The sequence below is a fragment of the Neophocaena asiaeorientalis genome, unplaced genomic scaffold, assembly GCF_003031525.2.
Source record: "Neophocaena asiaeorientalis asiaeorientalis breed wild unplaced genomic scaffold, Neophocaena_asiaeorientalis_V1.1 scaffold110, whole genome shotgun sequence".
Classification (NCBI taxonomy): domain Eukaryota; kingdom Metazoa; phylum Chordata; class Mammalia; order Artiodactyla; family Phocoenidae; genus Neophocaena; species Neophocaena asiaeorientalis.
The window spans coordinates 2,527,384-2,547,343 of record NW_020175053.1 but is presented as its reverse complement, the minus strand read 5'-3'; the positions used below and the strand labels follow the sequence as shown (position 1 = coordinate 2,547,343).

General features: G+C 42.6%; 1 protein-coding gene across 3 annotated transcripts in view; it reads right to left on the bottom strand.

Annotated features, from left to right (window-relative positions):
* The window catches only part of PTPRM (protein tyrosine phosphatase receptor type M), a 743,754-nt gene that overhangs the window by 181,946 nt on the left and 541,848 nt on the right, over positions 1–19,960 (bottom strand). The window lies entirely within an intron of this gene.

Sequence of the window (19,960 nt, the reverse complement as noted above, 5' to 3'; positions counted from 1 at the left end):
TGTGGGTTTTTTTCTAATATGATTTATAAGGAGGAATTCACTCCAAAGTAGTTTGTACCACGCTTCTCTGAGTTCCAGTTATTTTTAAGAGCAAAGAAACTCGGTGAGTGTAAATATATGCAATACCAGTTACATCCTGCTGCCTTCAAAACCTCAGAATGATGCTATACTTGGAGCTGTACCAAATAATTGTATCGGATGGGAGTTCCTCCCTGCATTTCCCCAAGAACCACCCGAACTAGCAGTAATTACATGGATACACATTCAGCTAAATTCACTGTAAGCAAATACGTATATTTTATATATGCAAATTAACGGGCACATTCATTCTTAGGGGTGATGAATGGGAAGGTAATCACAGCTGTGGGCATCTGAGCCGAGGTGTGCGGGTCCTTTACCAGGAAGACGAGGCTGCAGGGGCGTGGGTACAGGAGGGAGATGAGCTGTCAGGTGACACTGGGGGGTCTCAGGTACAGAGGAGGGTCTACTGGAATTCTCTGCAGCTTTAATTGTGCTTTAGTAAGAGGAGGGGCTTGCCTAGGAGATGGGGAAGAACAGGATAGCTGAGACAGCGCCAAGGAGAAAAATATGCAAAATCATAGGATGATGGTCTTGGTCTGGGAAGAAATAAAAAGCGGTTAAGAGGCAAAGGTGCCATGAATTACCAGCAGCACACTCACTGCTGGGGGTTCAGTGAGAGGGCTGACAAATTCTCATCATTTCTAAGAACATAAGAGGAGCGGAAGGAAGAATTAAAAATTGGGCTGAAATCATACATGAACATCTTAAAGGGCAGGGTTACTCTAGATATACACAAATCTGTGTTTTTTGTTTTTGCATATAGACAAATTTCTGGATATGAGCTAAAAAGGAGGTAAAAAAGTGGAGATGCTTAATTAGTGGACGTATGTCCTTCTGTCCTCGTTGGGCCCAAATTAAACACAGAATGAACAGAATATGATACATATAACACAGAGAGGCATCTCTTTTTTGTAACATCGCTTCAAAATATGTCTATTTACTGTAAAACAGATTTGTATAGTATGAGACCACTAGTCGATGCATCGGAAGGCTGAAAAAAATTAAATGATAATTATTATAATAGAGAAAAAAACCAAGAGCGGATGCAGCGGGGGCGGGAGAAGATGAGTTGGCTGGACGGGGGCAGCCTGACTTGATCTCTTTCCCTCAATGTGCCAGATGTCTGAAGGTCAGTGGGCCCAGCAACCCGTTCCTCCAGGTAGGTCCTGGCACACCTGCACCCTCAGATCCTCTTTTGTTGTCATTGCTCCAAAACCCGACAGCAATTGGTAAATTTGGAGACGTCAGTCCAGCCAGCCCGGTTAAACCCATCATCTTAATGATTTATTTGGAGTTGATTCAGGACTCTGGCAGCTTTCGAAGCTGTCCGTGCTTCGTCCCATCTAAGTGGGCAGTGCTCTGTTCAACAGAGACTATGAGGAAGCAGGCATCTAAGGGGTATGGCCACAAGGCCAGGCGGAAAGCACTGGGTCAGTATTCAGAACAACAGAGTGACCCCCTGGACGAACTTACACTTGGACCCTTCCACTCACCACTTCTGGTGTCCAGCACAAGTAGGTGTTGGGTGAACATCTGTTCTATGAGTGATTATTGTAGCTGATCTGTTTTGTGATATATCTGGGGGCATGTCTTTAATTAAGAAGACACAACTCAGGTTAAAATTATATCCAATTCCTAACAATCAGTAGCAAAATTTTACTTTAGTGAAAGGCACCTATCTTCTGAGTTTGCACCAAAGGAAGTGATCTTCCAACAGACATCCAGTTACTCAAAGTTCTAGAAGCAGACTGTACACGTAGGAAAACGTAGCCAAAGAGCCGGGATGACCTGTTTCCACCCATCAGACTTGGGACCCTCTCATTCTACCAGCCTTCTTCCTGATCCCTAGAGGCTGCAATTCCCGGAATGAGCTTCTAGCCATTGGAGAAATCCTGCCTGCAGTCTCAATGAGCAAGGGTTCACAGCCAAATGCCTTGGCTCTCTATTTTCCCATGATACAGTTAAAGAACATTATCTTGGTCACCAACCATAACAGAAAAGCTAAACTTCATCTTTAATTATGTCTGAACATTTGCCTGTTAGGACTGCTTACACACTGCTCTGTACGGCGTTTTGTGTGTGGAGTTAAAGAGAAGATGCTGATGTAACCGAGAACTATATTAGTGAAACCACAGGACAGCATGTGGCCTGATGAATCTTATGAGCTCAGCATTAACATACGGCTGGAACATAATGCAGGTTATAAATTTATGAATGTACAACAGTAGCTCCCAATAAACAGAAAAGCTTACTCCTAAGCAACTTCTTGATTCTATTTCCCTTAACCTTAACCTTGTCTTAGGAACAGAAACAGAAGTGCCCAAGTCGTGAGTCATGAAATTTCACAGAGTGATAAAAAGTAACTTTTTAAAAGTTTTTCCTTATCCTTTCATTATAAATACAGCCTTCCGACAATTTAAGCGTTGATTACCACATTAAAATTTATATGTAATCATCAACTGGGTGAATATCCAGGCCGCTTCATAGATGCTTAGCTTAGTGTCAGAGCATGTGTGTCACACACTATTTTCCATGAAAGCATAAATGCGTAAATAGGGACATTATTACCTAAAATAATACATGATAAGAACCTTGAAGAATTCCCCTTATTACTCAAAACATTGCTTAGAGCGAGTAAAGACGACAGTGACTGCAACATTACTTGATGCCTTGGTGTTCCCTCAAATACTCAAGAAATACTTCTGAGCACCTACTATGTGCAAAAACCATTCTAGTCTTTCAAATCAAACCACAATCAAATACTGTCCTTACCTCAAAGTGCTTGAAATTATCATTTATTTGGCTTTCTACACGACACACTCCCAATTAACTTAGAGGCAATCAACATTTCGAGTTACTAATGGCCCCTCAGTTTGCCTGTTTCCATATCCTCAGGTCAGATATTCACCAAAGTCAGATACAGATACACTGGGAGCTCTTTCTGTCCCACCACATACCCCATGCAATTCTGAGTTTGGGCGACCACACACCTTCCTGAGTGACATCATGGTTCAGAAGGACAGTGGCTTCTAACCTGAGCTCATGACAGAGGAGCTGGGACTGGTATGGGAACATGGCAACATCACACTCCATTTGGAAACATCAGCACTGGAGTCCTTCCAACAGACAAATATTTCTCCAAACTACTTTCTGACATAATCTAGTGATCTTTCTTAACATAGTTACTGTCAAATGTAAAAAGCAATCTGAAAGCCAACTACCATGAGAATGCTCTGGTAATGCTAGATAGCTGGCATTCTAGGCAAATGCTGCATGCAAAGAGGAGAGTTTCTGAGCCTTCCAAGACCCGGATGCTGGCGCATCTTTTAGCTGCACAACATTCCCTGCATCAACAGCATTTCTCTTCCAGGAGATAAACACTGTTCATCTCAATTCCTCCTACTCCCATCTCTCTGCAGTAAAAGCACTAAGGAACAGAGTCATTAGACTTTACCTGAAAAAAGAGACAGTAGCTGAGAGTTTTCGTTACATTACTGGCAAAAACCTTTGACTGATCTCAGGCATCCTAACATAGGCTTACCTGTACATACATCGAGGAAGTAACTGATGTGCAAGGTCCCATCCCAGAGTTCTTAAGAGATGCTCATGCAAGGGAGCCCCGCAAGCCTCCCTGACCACCACTTCTAACCAGCCCACATTATGGCTCCAATGCTAGAGGACAGCTAAGTCAGTGGAAGCAGAGGCTCCATAATTCTAGAGCATGAAGACCTTCCTAAAAGACTCCCACCAGCTGATCAAAGTGCTCAAGGAAAGGAACCCCCCTAACTAGTAACAAGGGATTACTCAAGCTTAGGGAAGGATCCAGACGTGCCGTTTTTATTTTTTCTCATACGATGTCCAATTGGCTTTATAATTCTTTTTTTACTGTTAGTCTGCCCATTCAAAATGGATCGTCCATGTAGTGCTGGGAGACCCCTCACGTGGGAATAGCCACTTAGCTTTGTTGAAAGGCTGTCACCACTTAATACCCTCAGGCCACTTTCACGTGTGATGGAGCCACAAAGCAAACACAGACTCCAGCCAGAGCCCAGAATTTGCTGCTGGAGTTCATGTGAAAAGCCTCTGCTTTTGGCTTTCCCGGAACACACACAAAAAAGGAAATTCAAAGAGTTGAGAATTTTGACTCGTTTCCACCCTGGCTACCCCGCAGTGCCCCTGGCCAGAGTGTGGATAATCCTGCAGCTCCTGAGAGGTTTATGGGCAGAAACGTGAGAGTCAAGATGAACCGTATTCCAGGTGGAGTCCTGCTCTAGGGGAAAGGAAGTTTCCCGGGAGTATTTCTTTGACTCCCAGAGGGAGGATTTGTATGCCTGACCCTCCCAATAATAAAAAGGGCTCTTGTAGCTCAGATCTGACGAAACAGAGAAAACAACCCAATTCCTGGGCTGACTGACACTAGGTCACAGTGAGCATGTGGAGTCCCAAACCGGAGTGTGCAGGACAACACAGTCTCTCAAAAGCAAGAAAAATGAAAAGGCAGCGCAAAATGTCATTAAGAAGTGGATTTCTACATTTACTGTGAATGGACAGGATGTGCTGGGTGGATGCAGCTGTGGCTACATGCTTTTCTGCTCACACCATTTCCAGAGGCCTGTGATGTAATTCACTGTGATACTGGGACCACGACAATAAATACGGCCTAATGTAGGAATATGCAGTGCTACCACAGATGGACCAGAGGTTCTGATCTGTGAGGGGTTGGTTTGTGTGAGGCTGGAGTCCAGCACGCTCCACTGCTGCTTGCATGGGCCCTGAGCACATGCAGAACCTTCCACAGACAGAACTTTCTAAAAGAAACAGAACCTTGAGATTTAAATTTTTCTTGTTTTCCACGTGTTACCTCTTTGTTCTTTTGTTCTTTTTCATATTCTTTTCCATTATGGTTTATCATAGGACATCGAAAATAGTTCCCTGTGCTATACAGTAGGACCTTGTTGTTTATCCAGTCTATATATAATAGTTTGTCTCTGCTAATCCCAAACTCCCAATCCTTCCCTCCCCCACCCCCTCCCCCTTGGCCACCACAAGTCTGTTCTCTATGTCTATGAGTTGTTTCTGTTTCTGAGATCAGTTCATTTGTGTCATATTTTATTTTATTTTATTTTTATTTTTATTTTTTTGTGGTACGCGAGCCTTCTCTCACTGCCGTGGCCTCTCCCATTGCGGAGCACAGGCTCCAGATGCGCAGGCTCAGCGGCCATGGCTCACGGGCCCAGCTGCTCCGCGGCATGTGGGATCTTCCTGGACCGGGGCACGAACCCGTGTCCCCTGCATCGGCAGGCGGACTCTCAACCACTGCGCCACCAGGGAAGCCCTGTGTCATATTTTAGATTCCACATATAAGTGATATCATATAGTATTTGTCTTTCTTATCTCTTTGTTCTAAACAACCTTCTCATACTTATTCCCCCACTATTCTCAAAACCCCCTCAGCTAAAACAACCCACACACTCGGTCACTGCAAGCCCTCACGTTAACTAGGCCGCCATGATTCAGCTTAAAAGCAGAGAAACTGCCAAAGGGGATCACGGGGATGAGGACAGGATGACGGGGAAGGGGAGATGGCACGGCAGTGTTGGCACCGAACCAAATACTCTAGACATAGTTTGAACTGTGGTGTTTAGATGCGTGAAATAACGGGTGAAAGTTGGAAGGATGGAGGCTGGAAGTAAAAGTTGTTGCTTGGCTTCAAAAATGGCCTTTCATAAGGAGGAGGATTTTGGTAGGAGGGTGACACTACAGGGTGTCACTGAGAAAGTATACAATGTCAGTACAAATCTGCCGTCCCAGATCAATACCACTGGGGCTTTTCTTAACACGCATCCAGGAGAACTCGACATGTAAGACCCGATGTGTGTGAAACCACTGCAATCCCCACAGCACTTCTGCAAGACAAGCCAGGGTGCAGACAGTGGGCCCCAGGCTGAGGGCCCTGTCCCTACAGCCCCTGAGCCCCCGAGTTTGGACCAGAGACAGGAGCAGGGCTCTCCCCGCAAACCCTGGCTGCAGCCCTGGTCTCTACCCAGGCATCCCTGGGACCCTCCCTGCTCTTCTCATCTTAATCAAGGCAGAAGGCTGCCAGCTGTGCACTCACTCTTGCTCTCTGCCTCCCCCCGGCAAGTGGGGCCCTAATGGTAAGAGTCTGCACAGGAGGATGCTCTGGGGACGGCATCTGGCCAGGGCCGCAGGTCCGGCGCCCTGTGCTGCTTCCACTCAGTGCTGCTGACCCCAGCTCGCTGGGGGAAGCAAACCCTTATGCTATCACTTAATCATATATTTTAATGGCCTTTGGGAGTTACACACATTTTGTTGACAACTTTTATACTGGGAGGAAGAATAAAAATCACACAAAATCAATCTGCAAGCATCTGGAAGAGAGAAAGCAGCTGTATTACTGTACTATCATTAGCTGATCGCTCTCTTCCCCACGACTTTTTATCTTGAAAATTCCCAAGTCTACAGTAAAGGCAAAAGAACAGCGCAATACACTTGCACGTTGCCTCCACCTAGATTGCGCAACTGTGAGCCTTTGCTCGCTCCCTCTCTCATTCTCTATCTCTGTATCTAGACCTTATGTAGTTTTACCCTTGGAAGCCTTTGACAGCACTTGCACATCCTACACAATCACAACTGAGAAAAACAATGATTCTCTAATGTCATTTAATATGCAGTCTATTCATCCAATAGCCTCAGCTGTTCCCCAAATGCTTTTTTTAAAACTCTGCATCTGGGTTCAGACAGTGCTTTGGGTTATATCCCTTTAGCCTCCTTTAATGAAGAAGTCTCTCTGCTTTTTTTTTGTTTTTTTAAACAACGTTGACTTTTGAAGAGTCCAAGGCTAGCTTTATTGCAGAATGTCTCACCTAGACAGACATTTCTGGTTGTCCCAGATTAAACATTTATGTCAAAGCTGTACCCTTCTAACTGCATCCCCTCGGGGGGCACATAATGTTCAATTGTACCATTATCGGCTTTGCTAAATTTGATGAGTAAGATGTGGACTGGCAGACGTTCCCACTGTAAAGGCTAAGTTTTCCTTCAGAATAAAATTATCTGTGAGTGACAGGACTGTGAATATTCTCACTCCCAGACTATCTCTCACCCAGGCGTTTTAGCAAACACTGATGATTCTTATCTGAATCAATTACTATACTGGGCTTAGCAAAATGGTGGTTTTCTAATCCTCCCATTTCTACATTTACTCACTGGCATTGCCCTGTAAGGAAAAACTCCCCTTGTCCCCTTCTCTCTATTTCTTTTTTATTTTTCTGGTTTTTAAATATTTACCATAGATGAACGGATTTTTTAAAATTCCATGCTTCATAATCAGTTACTGCCATTATTCTTCTGGATGATCAAACTGTCCCAAACTTGGCATCTGGTGGCCCTTTCAAGCTGGCCACTGTGTCCCTCTGACATCATCCCATTAGTCACTGGGTATGACCTTGCTTTTTGGTATAAGATGCTACAGGCTCACCTGGTTTTTCCCTGACCTAGAGCAGGAATTAGTCATTTCTCCAAGAAGCCCTACTGTTTTTATTAGGGAACAGCATTTAGAAATCAAGATCTCACTGTTATGTATGCTCACGGCACCCAGGGTTTCATTGTTTCTAGCTCTTTTGAGTGAATAGAGCTTAGGAAACTTTATAGGTATTATATACCGTACATATTTAAATCATGACTTCATGCTGATATGACTTCATACTGATATTTCCAATTCAAATTTAACATTACAGAGATTTTCTTTTTTTTTTTTTTTTTTGCAGTACGCGGGCCTCTCACTGTTGTGGCCTCTCCCATTGCGGAGCACAGGCTCCGGACGCACAGGCTCAGCGGCCACGGCTCACGGACCCAGCCGCTCCACGGCATGTGGGATCTTCCTGGCCCAGGGCACGAACCCGTGTCCCCTGCATCGGCAGGCGGACTCTCAACCACTGCGCCACCAGGGAAGCCCCAGAGATTTTCTTTTTAAAAAAAGTATTTGGTTCTCTTCTCTTACAATGAAAACTCTGGGGCTTATTTGCTTATCCTACTATATAAAAATCATTTCCGAATAGCAATATGAACATTATTATGAAAAATAAATCTACTAAAAATGCTGAAGATTTAATTTTAGTTCTTTTCGTCCTTAGAATATATCCCACTGTAGCTGAGCAGGATCCTATGGGGTCCGACCATGTCCTCTGCCTGCCTCTCGTTTGTAGAAAAGCTGTAGTCTCCCAGGCCTCCCCTGAGTCACAGAAGCCTGGATCAACATTAATGACTGAAAGGCTGTGAACATGGAGTGACAAAAGTAGCAGTTGGGCGAGGAGAACTGGTAACAATTTAAACAGTAAATCAGCCATATGGCAGTCACAGAATCTTTAGTTCCTCCCTGAAGTACATTGATAACAGTATCTGATGCACATCCCTGAGTTGTTTTACAAATGCTAAAGCCCTCATCAAATGGAAGAAGTTAACTACTTGATGACCATGAGCACGTAGCACCCAGACCGGCTGGAGCCTGAGGATTGATAATATGACAATCGCCTGTGACATTACCCTCACTATCAACCAATCAGAGAACTGTGCAGGAGCTGATCACATACGCTGCAATTGCCCCTCTCACCTTGCCTTTAAAAAATGTTTCCCTGAAACCCATCAGGGAGTTCGGGATTTTTGAGCACTAGCTGCCACACTCCTTGTCTGCCATCTTACAATAAACGCTGCACTTTCCTTCACCACTACCAGGTGTCAGTAGATTGACTTTACTGTGCGTGGGTGAGTGGACCCAAGTTTGGTTTGGCAACACCACTAAGAGTACACAGTCAGAGACTTGTGTTCAAAAGTTACTTAATTTTTTTTCTTCTGGGCAGTAACATTTCTTAATTTGTTTTTCCATCTATATTCAATCTCGGGGTGACTCAGAACACAGGGCTTGTTTCATATTTTTAATTTAACTTAATTTTTTGAATTTGCAAAACATTTACGTGCTTCAAAAGTCAAAACTATATAAAAATTTATAGTCAGAGAAGTCTCTTGCTCATTATTCTTTATTTCCTCCACCTCACTCCCACATATCTATCCTCACAGTAATCAATTTCAGGCATTTTGGGCTTATTCTTCTTGAGTTCTCCTTGCAAAAATAAGGTATGTGTGTGTGTTTATGGACAACAAATACATATATTTACTTATTCCTTTCTTTCTTACTCAAAAGGTATCACTCCATCTGTAATTATTTGCACATTATATTTCACTGGCCTTTTCAAAATGGTGGCCCTCTGACCCTGCCATCCTTTCCACAATGATCAGCTGGTGTTCTTTTGTGAAGAAGAGATTTTCTCCTGCCTGTCTCCTTCCCTGGAAACCACTCCACTCTATCCAGAGAAGTCTTTCCGTCTCCTGTATAGCTGAGTAGGAGGCTGACAGATGCTCCATAGTTTCTTGTGGTTTTTCAATAAGATGGGCCATTCAGACGTGTCCTATGTTCTACCAACTTCTACCTTAAACTTGACCTGCAGGCACACCGGTTAAGTATCAGGTGACACGGCCACATGAAGAGTTAGCAACCTGAAGGCCATCCTCCCAAAGCCCAGGCTGTCTGTGAACTCAGGCTGGTACCCTGGTGACTGGGCAGAGCTGTCAACAGCCCAGTCTGACTGCAGCCTCTCCCACCAATCCTGCCACTCCCCCAGCAATTCCTTCTGCGGCAAATAGACTTCTCTTGAGGCCAGCTCAGTCCCCTACTTGTGCCCTTAGCAGCCTTCCACTTAATAACAAATCAATTACTCTTTTCTATGCCAGTCCACAACTGTTAAGCTATGACCCGCCCCACATGACATTCTGCCCCACCCCCAATACATGCACAATTTTTTTTTCATTAAAAGAAAATTCAGTCTAGTTATAGTGTCAGGAAAAAAATCTGCCATGACTAAGTAGTTTTCTACATTTTTCCACATATATTCTCTGAATTACAACTATCTGTACTCAGTAAAGCAATCACCTTGTCAATTACTTTTAACTCCACTATATTTAAAATCTAATGTATCTGTTAGATTAACTGTATTTTATATGCAATTATTATACACAAACAGTAGAACATGGATTTACTACTTTCAGAGGGTGAACTAAAATAAGATATTCGAATAAAATTTACTTAGTTACTGATTCTTAAATGCATTGTATTATCTTTGTCTTTTGAAAGCCAAAGGAGTCTAGAACAACCAGTAGAAAAAGCATGTTAGCAGCTGTCACTGTGTTATCGGTTCAGAAAATTGAGATAAAGTAAGCCTACTCTTACACGGTTGGCATTGAGTATGTGTTTAAAATATGGTATTGTTAATTTTATTTTTTAAGTAAATAATTAAAAGTAAAAAGGCAACTGCAAAGAAAAAGTGACATATTCCTACCAATTTGCAAATATAAGTAGTTTGTGTGCCAATAGAGCAAATTTACTAACACCATCTCGTCGCAGCTTAAAATATGATTCTTTAAAGTCTCAGGGTGATGGGCAGCCCCGTGGTCACTCTGGGGTCAGGTCTCCCAGGTGAGAATTTCCCCAGATACTCCAGGCCAGCTGAGGAGGTGACCTGTAGGCAGTGGCAACCTCTGAACTCCTCCTTCAGGTGGGTTACCTTCCCCTCCGCTCCACTCCAGGGAACAAATGAAAACCCGACATATTGGTTCTGAAGGATGCCAATCTCAGGCATAGAGAAAGAGTTCTCAAAATTTCTTTGTCATCATCTCACTTTGGGCTGAGGATACAAGAAGAAAGTGGGCTTACTTGGAAGGATACTTTAGCTTTTATAAGGAGGACTGGGCTGGCAAGGTACTGCCCTCAGAGATGTGGCAGGGTCAGTATGTCCTTGCCTTGACCACTTAAGAGACAACAGCGTCCACCCCCGAGCTGGTCTCTCCAAGAACAGAGGCTGTTTTCTCCACTTACCCTTCAACTCTGAGACCTCTGAATGAATAAAACAAAAATAACTTATAACCAGCAATCTTCAGAAAGGCATTTTCTGAAAAACTGGTTCAATGTAGCCACAACCCTTATCGGCCATGGCTCACGGGCCCAGCCGCTCCGTGGCATGTGGGATCTTCCCGGAACGGGGCACGAACCCGTGTCCCCTGCATCGGCAGGCAGACTCTCAACCACTGCGCCACCAGTGGTTTTTAATGTTATAAATTTTTAAAAAGAATACATGCTTGTACATCATCCATGGAGATTCTGGGTAGGTCTGCTGCGGCGGGGGGGATCTGAATCTCTGTACTTAGGGGGGAAAAAAAAAGCTTTCTAGGTGCTTCTGAAGCACACTCCTTCATTTTAAGAAAATTAGATTTTGTCCATTAAACTAGTTATAATGAAACCAAGAAAAATTTCACAGTAAAGATCATCAACATTAGGGTCTTCAACCTTAAGTCCTATGCTGTTCACCCAAGTAAAACATAAAGAGCATGACTGGGTCATTGTTTTTCAAAGACTGAACGTAAACAACACAGGCAAACCATGAGGGCTTGAGATGAGCCCTTTGGAAGGATGTTTTCTTTAACATTATGGCAATGCACTGCCCGCGACTTACAGAAGCATTCAGCATTTGCCTCATTATAGAACTACATTATTCACTTCAATATTTCCTACAGAGTTGGCTTCAAAATTATGAGTTGGTTCAGGGTTAGAACATGCAGAAAAACGTTGGCTGCTGCTACAATGAGGGTCCAGCCGTGCACATCCTTTGTACAAAGCACAGGAGGAACCTTCCCTCTGACTACACGGTTTCAAATTTTACGCACAACGGTGGCTAGCTTTATGCTGAACTGCGTGCCTTCCGGACTTTTTTGGGTTTGTTTTACCATTTAAAAATGAGATGCTCTGCTGAACATTTCCTTTCCACTTCTCTATCAATATCTGAGAAATAATTAATGTAAGCAAAATTAATTTTTTTTGGATTTAGGAACCTACACTTTCTGACATAGTTTCTTCTCTTTATGAAATGAAATATTTTTAGCTCATGGAACGAAAAGCTTTGTACGCTTTTAAGAATCGCTGGAAAGAAACGGGAAAAATATGACATTAAATGTAAGCATCTGAAATGGCCATCTGCATACAAACCTCCAAAAGGCGAATGGAAGAAAGCACGATATATTGCTCAATACACACTGGAGGCCGCCCTTCAAGGGTAAAGCAGCTCACAGGGAATCGTGTGCGGATCTCGTGAAGTCCACATGCTCTCCAGGTGGGTGCAGGTCCCACACCTGGCGTTCCCCTTCACGCTGTGTTTTGGCCAACTTGGTGAGCAGCATTGCCATGCCTCCTGCACGTCTGCCTCACCCGAAGCCCTAGGATCCACGTCCTGTTAACTCGCCTCTTAAATCTGTCCCCTTTTCTCCATGTCCTCGTTGCCAACTGGTCTAGGCTTCCATCTTCTCTTGTGATTGCCTCCCTGCAGGTCTCTGGAAGCCAGACTGGCCCCCATCTGCTTTTTTCCACACTCACCGGAGAGAGCTTTGAACACACAAATCTGATCACATCACCTCTTCCTTAAAGCACAGCCGTGGTTTCTACTTTCCAGATGAGGCCAAAACTCCTCCCCTGACCTCGAAGGCACCCTGGGGTCCGACTCCAGTCTGCATCTGCAGCCTCCTCACCCAATAGGCTCTGCACCCCGCCCCCTGCAAGGAGAAGCCCCAAACCCTCTCTCCCCGGCCTTTTCTAGTCACTCATACTTGCCACGGCCCTCCTGGCACCGGGCGTTCTACAGGTGCTGCTTCTGCTGCCTGGGAGGCCCAGCTTCAAGGTCATCTCACTAAATCCTCCCACCTGTAGATCTCACTGGAGCCTCTGCCCAAGGGCAGCCTTCCTGGACCACGCTAAGTCTCTCCCCTGACTGTGGGCTTGTAAACAGACCACCATGTGCCCCACCTTCGGTGACACCTGCCACAGAGCATTTGCACATTCTCTGTGTGATTACCAGTACCTATCTTCTCAACTAGTGAAAGGCCCATGAAGGCACCGTATTTCATCAACACTGGGCCTAGCCCGTTGAGGGTATCATGGTAACTAAACACACACTCTGTAGCCGCTGACCTCAGCTCAAACCTTAGCAGCACCACTGGTTAACTGTGTGACTTTGGAAAGTCACTTACCCTCCTTGACCTGCGTTTCCCCATCTGTAAAATGGAATAAAAGTAGACTTGTTGTGAGGTTGAAACGAGTTGGGTGATTGGCACGCAGTCTCTCTATGCGTGTTTGCTGTTAGGTCACTACCAATATCTACTACCGCTATTATTGTTAAAGGCACCAAAAATACCAAATGGCTGAATGGTTTTCCAGGGAATTCTAAAAGACCAGAGAATATACTTTGGTCCATACGCCTGTGGAGGTGGATGAATGTCACTGATGCGGAAATAGAGATGAGAGAGGCTTTCAGGGGCCCACACTAGAGTGGCCAGTGCAGCTATTGCTGTGAAAGTAAAAAGAAAGCAAAAAAAAAAAAAAAAAAAAAAAAAAAAAAAATCCTGGAAATCACCTGCATTTTCATCAATAAAGGGATGTGAAAACACTAAGTGTTAAAAGAATAACATAGATCAAATATCCTGGGTGATAGGAGAGAGCCCTAAGGCATATGAAGCTAAATAAAAAGTCACAGACTAGCAGTAAGGAATGATTCAATTTATATAAAAACAAACAAAACACAAAATACTTTATCTTTTCATATAAATATGTGGGTAAATACATAAAAGGACTAGATTGAATATCAAACTCTCTTATAAGCTTCTGAGTTATTTTTCTTTTTATAAGTTAGTATATTATATTTTTTTCAGATTTTTAGGAGTCAGATTCCCTGTCCGAGGGGTGGGGTTGTGTATGGAGGGGGCGAGTGGGCAGCCGGGGGAGAGCCTTTATTTTTTACTTTATTTATGCTTATACATTGATTAAATTATACTGTTATTATTATTTTTACAAATACCCTATATCCATACATTGGCTACAATTGTCAGATAATTTAGCTACTTTTTAATGTTAGTCTGTTTCCCCCCAAATTCTGTGCCTCATTTTCCTGGGCTGAGGAAAACAAATAAAGAAGCTAATAATCATTCGATTTATATGTGAACATGGTCCCTAAGTATTTTACTTTATTTCTTCTGCTCTGTGCTACCCACGAATCCTCTCTTCAGGTGAGAGTCCTGGACCCCAGGTGGTCAAACCCACCCAGAGAAACTTTCACAAAATCCTGGGACAGGTCACCTCTGAGTATGAGGAGGTAAACATGATAGAGAGAGGGGTCTGTTTGTCCTGATTCCCTTTGTTTCCTTGTTTATTTTCAGTTGCCTCCTCAGACCTCAAGCACCATGAGGGTGGCAACCATGTCTGTCTTATTCCTCTCAGGACGCCTGCAGCATCCTTGGTGCCCTGGATGCTGGCCTTCCTGTGACCAGATGAAGGGGACTCTGGGGCAGCTCCTGAGGGAGTCATAGGGGGGTGAAGAAGGAAGGACAAAGATGCCCAGAAACCTTTACTAAAAGCATATGGGAAAAAAAAAAAAAAAAAAAAAAGCATATGGGGGGGAGTGTTGGCACAATGCAGAGGAAACGGGTTTGAGCCCTGGTCTGGGAAGATCCCACATGCCGTGGAGCAACTAAGCCCGTGCTCCACAACTACTGAGCCTGCACTCTAGAGCCCGCGAGCCACAACTGCTGAGCCCACATGCCACAACTACTGAAGCCTGCGCACCCAGAGCCTGAACTCTGCCACAAGAGAAGCCACCGCGATGAGAAGCCTGCACACTGCAACAAAGAGCAGCCCCGCTTGCTGCAACTAGAGAAAGCCCGTGCACAGCAGCAAAGGCCCAACACAGCCAAAAATAAAAAAATAACTAAATTTACTTTTAAAAAAAAAAGGAAATGGGGGTTTCATGACTGCTTGAGCTAGTATGACTAAGCAAAAGCAATTGAATACAAAGGTTAAAGTAAAAGAAACTGATCCGGTATGGAGTCAGATTTGTTCTTCCTGATTACACATTGAGTTTCTGCAATGGACCAGGCATTACAATAGGCACGAGAGAAAGAAGGATATTCCCTGTCCTCAAGGATCTTCCCTTTTAGCTTGCAAGAAAATGACTGTTATTTGCAAGGTGAAGAAAGAGAAAGGAGACACTGGAATTCCTGTAACGAGCAGTACAAACTCCATGAAGCCAGACATTTTTGACTGCTTTTCACTACTGAAATCCACGGACCTAGACTAGTTCCTGGCTCATACCGTGTGGCTGACAGGGTCATGGTGCACCGGCCCAGTGTCAGGCCTGAGCCTCTGAGGTGAAGAGCCGAGTTCAGGACACTGGACCACCGGAGACCTCCCCGGCCCATGTAATATCAATCAGCGTGAGCTCTCCCAGAGATCTCCACTCAACACTAAGACCCAGCTCCACCCAACGGCCAGCAAGCTCCAGTGCTGAACACCCCATGCCAATCAACTAGCAAGACAGGAACACAAACCTACCCATTAGCAGAGAGGCTGCCTAAAATCATACTAAGTTCACAGACACCCCAAAACTCACCATCAGATGTGGCTCTGCTCACGAGAAAGACAAGATCCAGCCCCACCCACCAGAACACAGGCACCAGTCCCCTCTACCACGAAGACTACACAAGCTACTGAACCAACCTCACCCACTGAGGGCAGACACCAAAAACAATAGGAACTACAAACCTGCAGCCTGTGAAAAGGAGACCCCAAACACAGTAAGTTAAACAAAATGAGAAGACAGAGAAATATGCAGCAGATGAAGGAGAAAGGTAAAAACCCACCAGACCAAACAAATGAAGAGGAAATAGGCAGTCTACCTGAGAAAGTATTCAGAGTAATGACAGTAAAGATGATCCAGAATCTTAGAAACAGAATGAAGAGAATACAAAAAAATAGAATGGAGAAAATACAAAAAATGTTTAACAAGGACTTAGAAGAACTGAAGAGCAAACAATGATGAACAACACAATAAATGAAATGATACATTCTCTAGAAGGAATCAATAGCAGAATAACTGAGGCAGAAGAACGGATAAGTGACCTGGAAGATAAAATAGTGGAAGTAACTACCACAGAGAGGAATAAAGAAAAAAGACTGAAAAGAATTGAGGACAGTCTCAGAGACCTCTGGCACAACATTAAATGCATCAACATTCGAATTATAGGGGTCCCAGAGGAAGAGAAAAAGAAAGGGCCTGAGAAAATATTTGAAGAGATTACAGTTGAAAACTTCCGTAATATGGGAAAAGAATTAGTCAGTCAAGTCCAGGAAGCCCAGAGAATCCCATACAGGATAAATCCAAGGAGGAAGCATGCCAAGAAACATATTAATCAAACTATCAAAAATTAAATACAAAGAAAAAATATTAAAAGCAGCAAGGGAAAAGCAACAAATAACATACAAGGGAATCCCCATAAGGTTAACAGCTGATCTTTCAGCAGAAACTCTGCAAGCCAGAAGGGCGTTGCAGGACATATTTAAAGTGATGAAAGGTAAAAACCTACAACCAAGATTACTCTACCCAGCAAGGATCTCATTCAAATTCAACAGAGAAATCAAAAGCTTTACAGATGAGCAAAAGTTAACAGAATTCAGCACCACCAAACCAGCTTTGCAACAAATACTAAAGGAATTTCTCTAAGTGGGAAACACAAGAGAAGAAAAGCACCTACAAAAACAAACTGAAAACAATTAAGAAAATGGTAATAGGCACATACATATCGATAATTACCTTAAATGTAAATGGATTAAATGCTCCAACCAAAAAACACAGACTGGCTGAATGGATACAAAAACAAGACCCATGTATATACTGTCTGCAAGAGACCCACTTCAGACCTCGGGTCACATACAGACTGAAAATGAGGGGATGGAAAAAGATATTCCATGCAAACGGAAGTCAAAAGAAAGCTGGAGTAGCAATTCTCGTATCAGACAAAATAGACTTTAAAATGAAGACTGTTACAAGAGACAAAGAAGGACACTACATAATAATCAAGGGATCAATCCAAGAAGAAGATATAACAACTGTAAATATTTATGCACCCAACATAGGAGCACCTCAACACATAAGGCAAATGCTACTAACAGCCGTAAAAGGGAAAATTGACAGTAACACAAACATAGTAACTTTAACACTACACTTTCACCAATGGACAGATCATCCAAAATGAAAATAAATAAGGAAACACAACCTTTAAATGATACATTAAATAAGATGGACTTAATTGATATTTATAGGACATTCCAACCAAAAACAACACAATACACTTTCTTCTCAAGTGCTCATGGAACATTCTCCAGGATAGATCATATCTTGGGTCACAAATCAAGCCTTGGTAAATTTAAGAAAATTAAAATCATATCAAGTATCTTTTCTGACCACAACTCTATGAGACTAGATATCAATTACAGGAAAAAAAACTGTAAAAGATACAAACACACAGAGACTAAACAATACACTACTAAATAACCAAGAGATCACTGAAGAGATCAAAGAGGAAATCAAAAAATACCTAGAAACAAATGACAATGAAAACACGACCACCCAAAACATATGGGATGCAGCAAAAGCAGTTCTAAGAAGGAAGTATATACTAATACAATCCTACCTCAAGAAAGAAGAAAAATCTCAAATAAACAATCTAACCTTACAACTAAAGCAATTACAGAAAGAAGAACAAAAAAAACCCCGAAGTTAGCAGAAGGAAAGAAATCATAAAGATCAGATCAGAAATAAATGAAAAAGAAATGAAGGAAACAATAGCAAAGATCAATAAAACTAAAAGGTGGTTCTTTGAGAAGATAAACAAAATTGATAAACCATTAGCCAGACTCATCAAGAAAAAAAGGGAGAAGACTCAAATCAACAGATTTAGAAATGAAAAAGGAGAAGTAACAACTCGCACTTCAGAAATACAAAGGATCATGAGAGATTACTACAAGCAACTCTATGCCAATAAAATGGACAACCTGGAAGAAATGGACAAATTCTTAGCAAAGCTGTCACCGTTCGCAGATGACATAACACTATACATAGAGAATCCTAAAGATGCTACCAGAAAACTACTAGAGCTAATCAATGAATTTTGGTAAAGTAGCAGGATCCAAAATTAATGCACAGAAATCTCTTGTATTCCTATATACTAATGATGAAATATCTGAAAGAGAAATTAAGGAAACACTCCCATTTACCATTGCAACAAAAAGAATAAAATACCTAGGAATAAACTTACCTAAGGAGACAAAAGACCTGTATGCAGAAAACTATAAGACACTGATGAAAGAAATCAAAGATGATACGTCAGATGGAGAGATATACCATGTTCTTGGATTCGAAGAATCAACATTGTGAAAACAGCTATACTACCCAAGGCAATCTACAGATTCAGTGCAATCCCTGTCAAACTACCAATGGCATTTTTCCACAGAACTAGAACAAAAAATTTCACAATTTGTATGGGAACACAAAAGACCCCGAATAGCTAAAGCAATCTTGAGAAAGAAAAACGGAGCTGGAGGAATCAGGCTCCCTGACTTCAGACTATACTACAAAGCTACAGTATCAAGACAGTATGCTACTGGCACAAAAACAGAAATATAGATCAATGGAACAGAAAAGAAAGCCCAGAGATAAACCCATGCACATATGGTCATGTTACCTTTGATAAAGGAGGTAAGAATATACAATGGAGAAAAGACAGCCTCTTCAAGAAGTGGTGCTTGGAAAACTGGATAGATACATGTAAAAGAATGAAATTAGAACACTCCCTAATACCATAAAGAAATATAAAGTCAAAATGGATTAAATGTAAGGCCAGACACTATAAAACTCTCAGAGGAAAACATAGGCAGGATACTCTATTACATAAATCACAGCAAGATCCTTTCTGACCCACCTCCTAGAGAAATGGAAATAAAAACAAAAAATGGGACCTAAACAAATGGGACCTAATGAAACAAAAGCTTTTGCACAGCAAAGGAAACCATAAATAAGATGAAAAGACAACCCTCAGAATGGGAGAAAATATTTGCAAATGAAGCAACTGACAAAGGGTTAATCTCCAAAATACACAAGCAGCTCATGCATCTCAATATCAAAAACACAAACAACCCAATCCAAAAATGGGCAGAAGACCTAAACAGACATTTCTCCAAAGAAGATATAGAGATTGCCAAGAAACACATGAAAGGATGCTCAACATCACTAATGATTAGAGAAATGCAAATCAAAACTACAATGAGGTATCACCTCACACTGGTCAGATTGGCCATCATCAAAAAATCTACAAACAGTAAATGCTGGGGCTTCCCTGGTGGCGCAGTGGTTGAGAATCTGCCTGCTAATGCAGGGGACACGGGTTCGAGCCCTGGTCTGGGAGGATCCCACGTGCCGTGGAGCAATTAGGCCTGCGAGCCACACCTACTGAGCCTGTGCGTCTGGAGCCTGTGCTCTGCAACAGGAGAGGCTGCGATAGTGAGAGACCCGTGCACCATGATGAAGAGTGGCCCCCGCTTGCCACAACTAGAGAAAGCCCTCGTACAGAAACAAAGACCCAACACAGCAAAAATAAATAAATAAATAAACTCCTACCCCCAACATCTTCTTAAAAAAAATAAAATAAAATAAAATAAAATAAATGCTGGAGAGGGTGTGGAGAAAAGGGAACCCTCTTGCACTGCTGGTGGGAATGTAAATTGATACAGCCACTATGGAGAACAGTATGGAGGTTCCTTAAAAAACAAAAAATAGAACTACCATATGACTCAGCAATCCCATTACTGGGCATATACCCTGAGAAAACCGTAATTCAAAAAGAGACATGTACCACAATGTTCATTGCAGAACTATTTAGA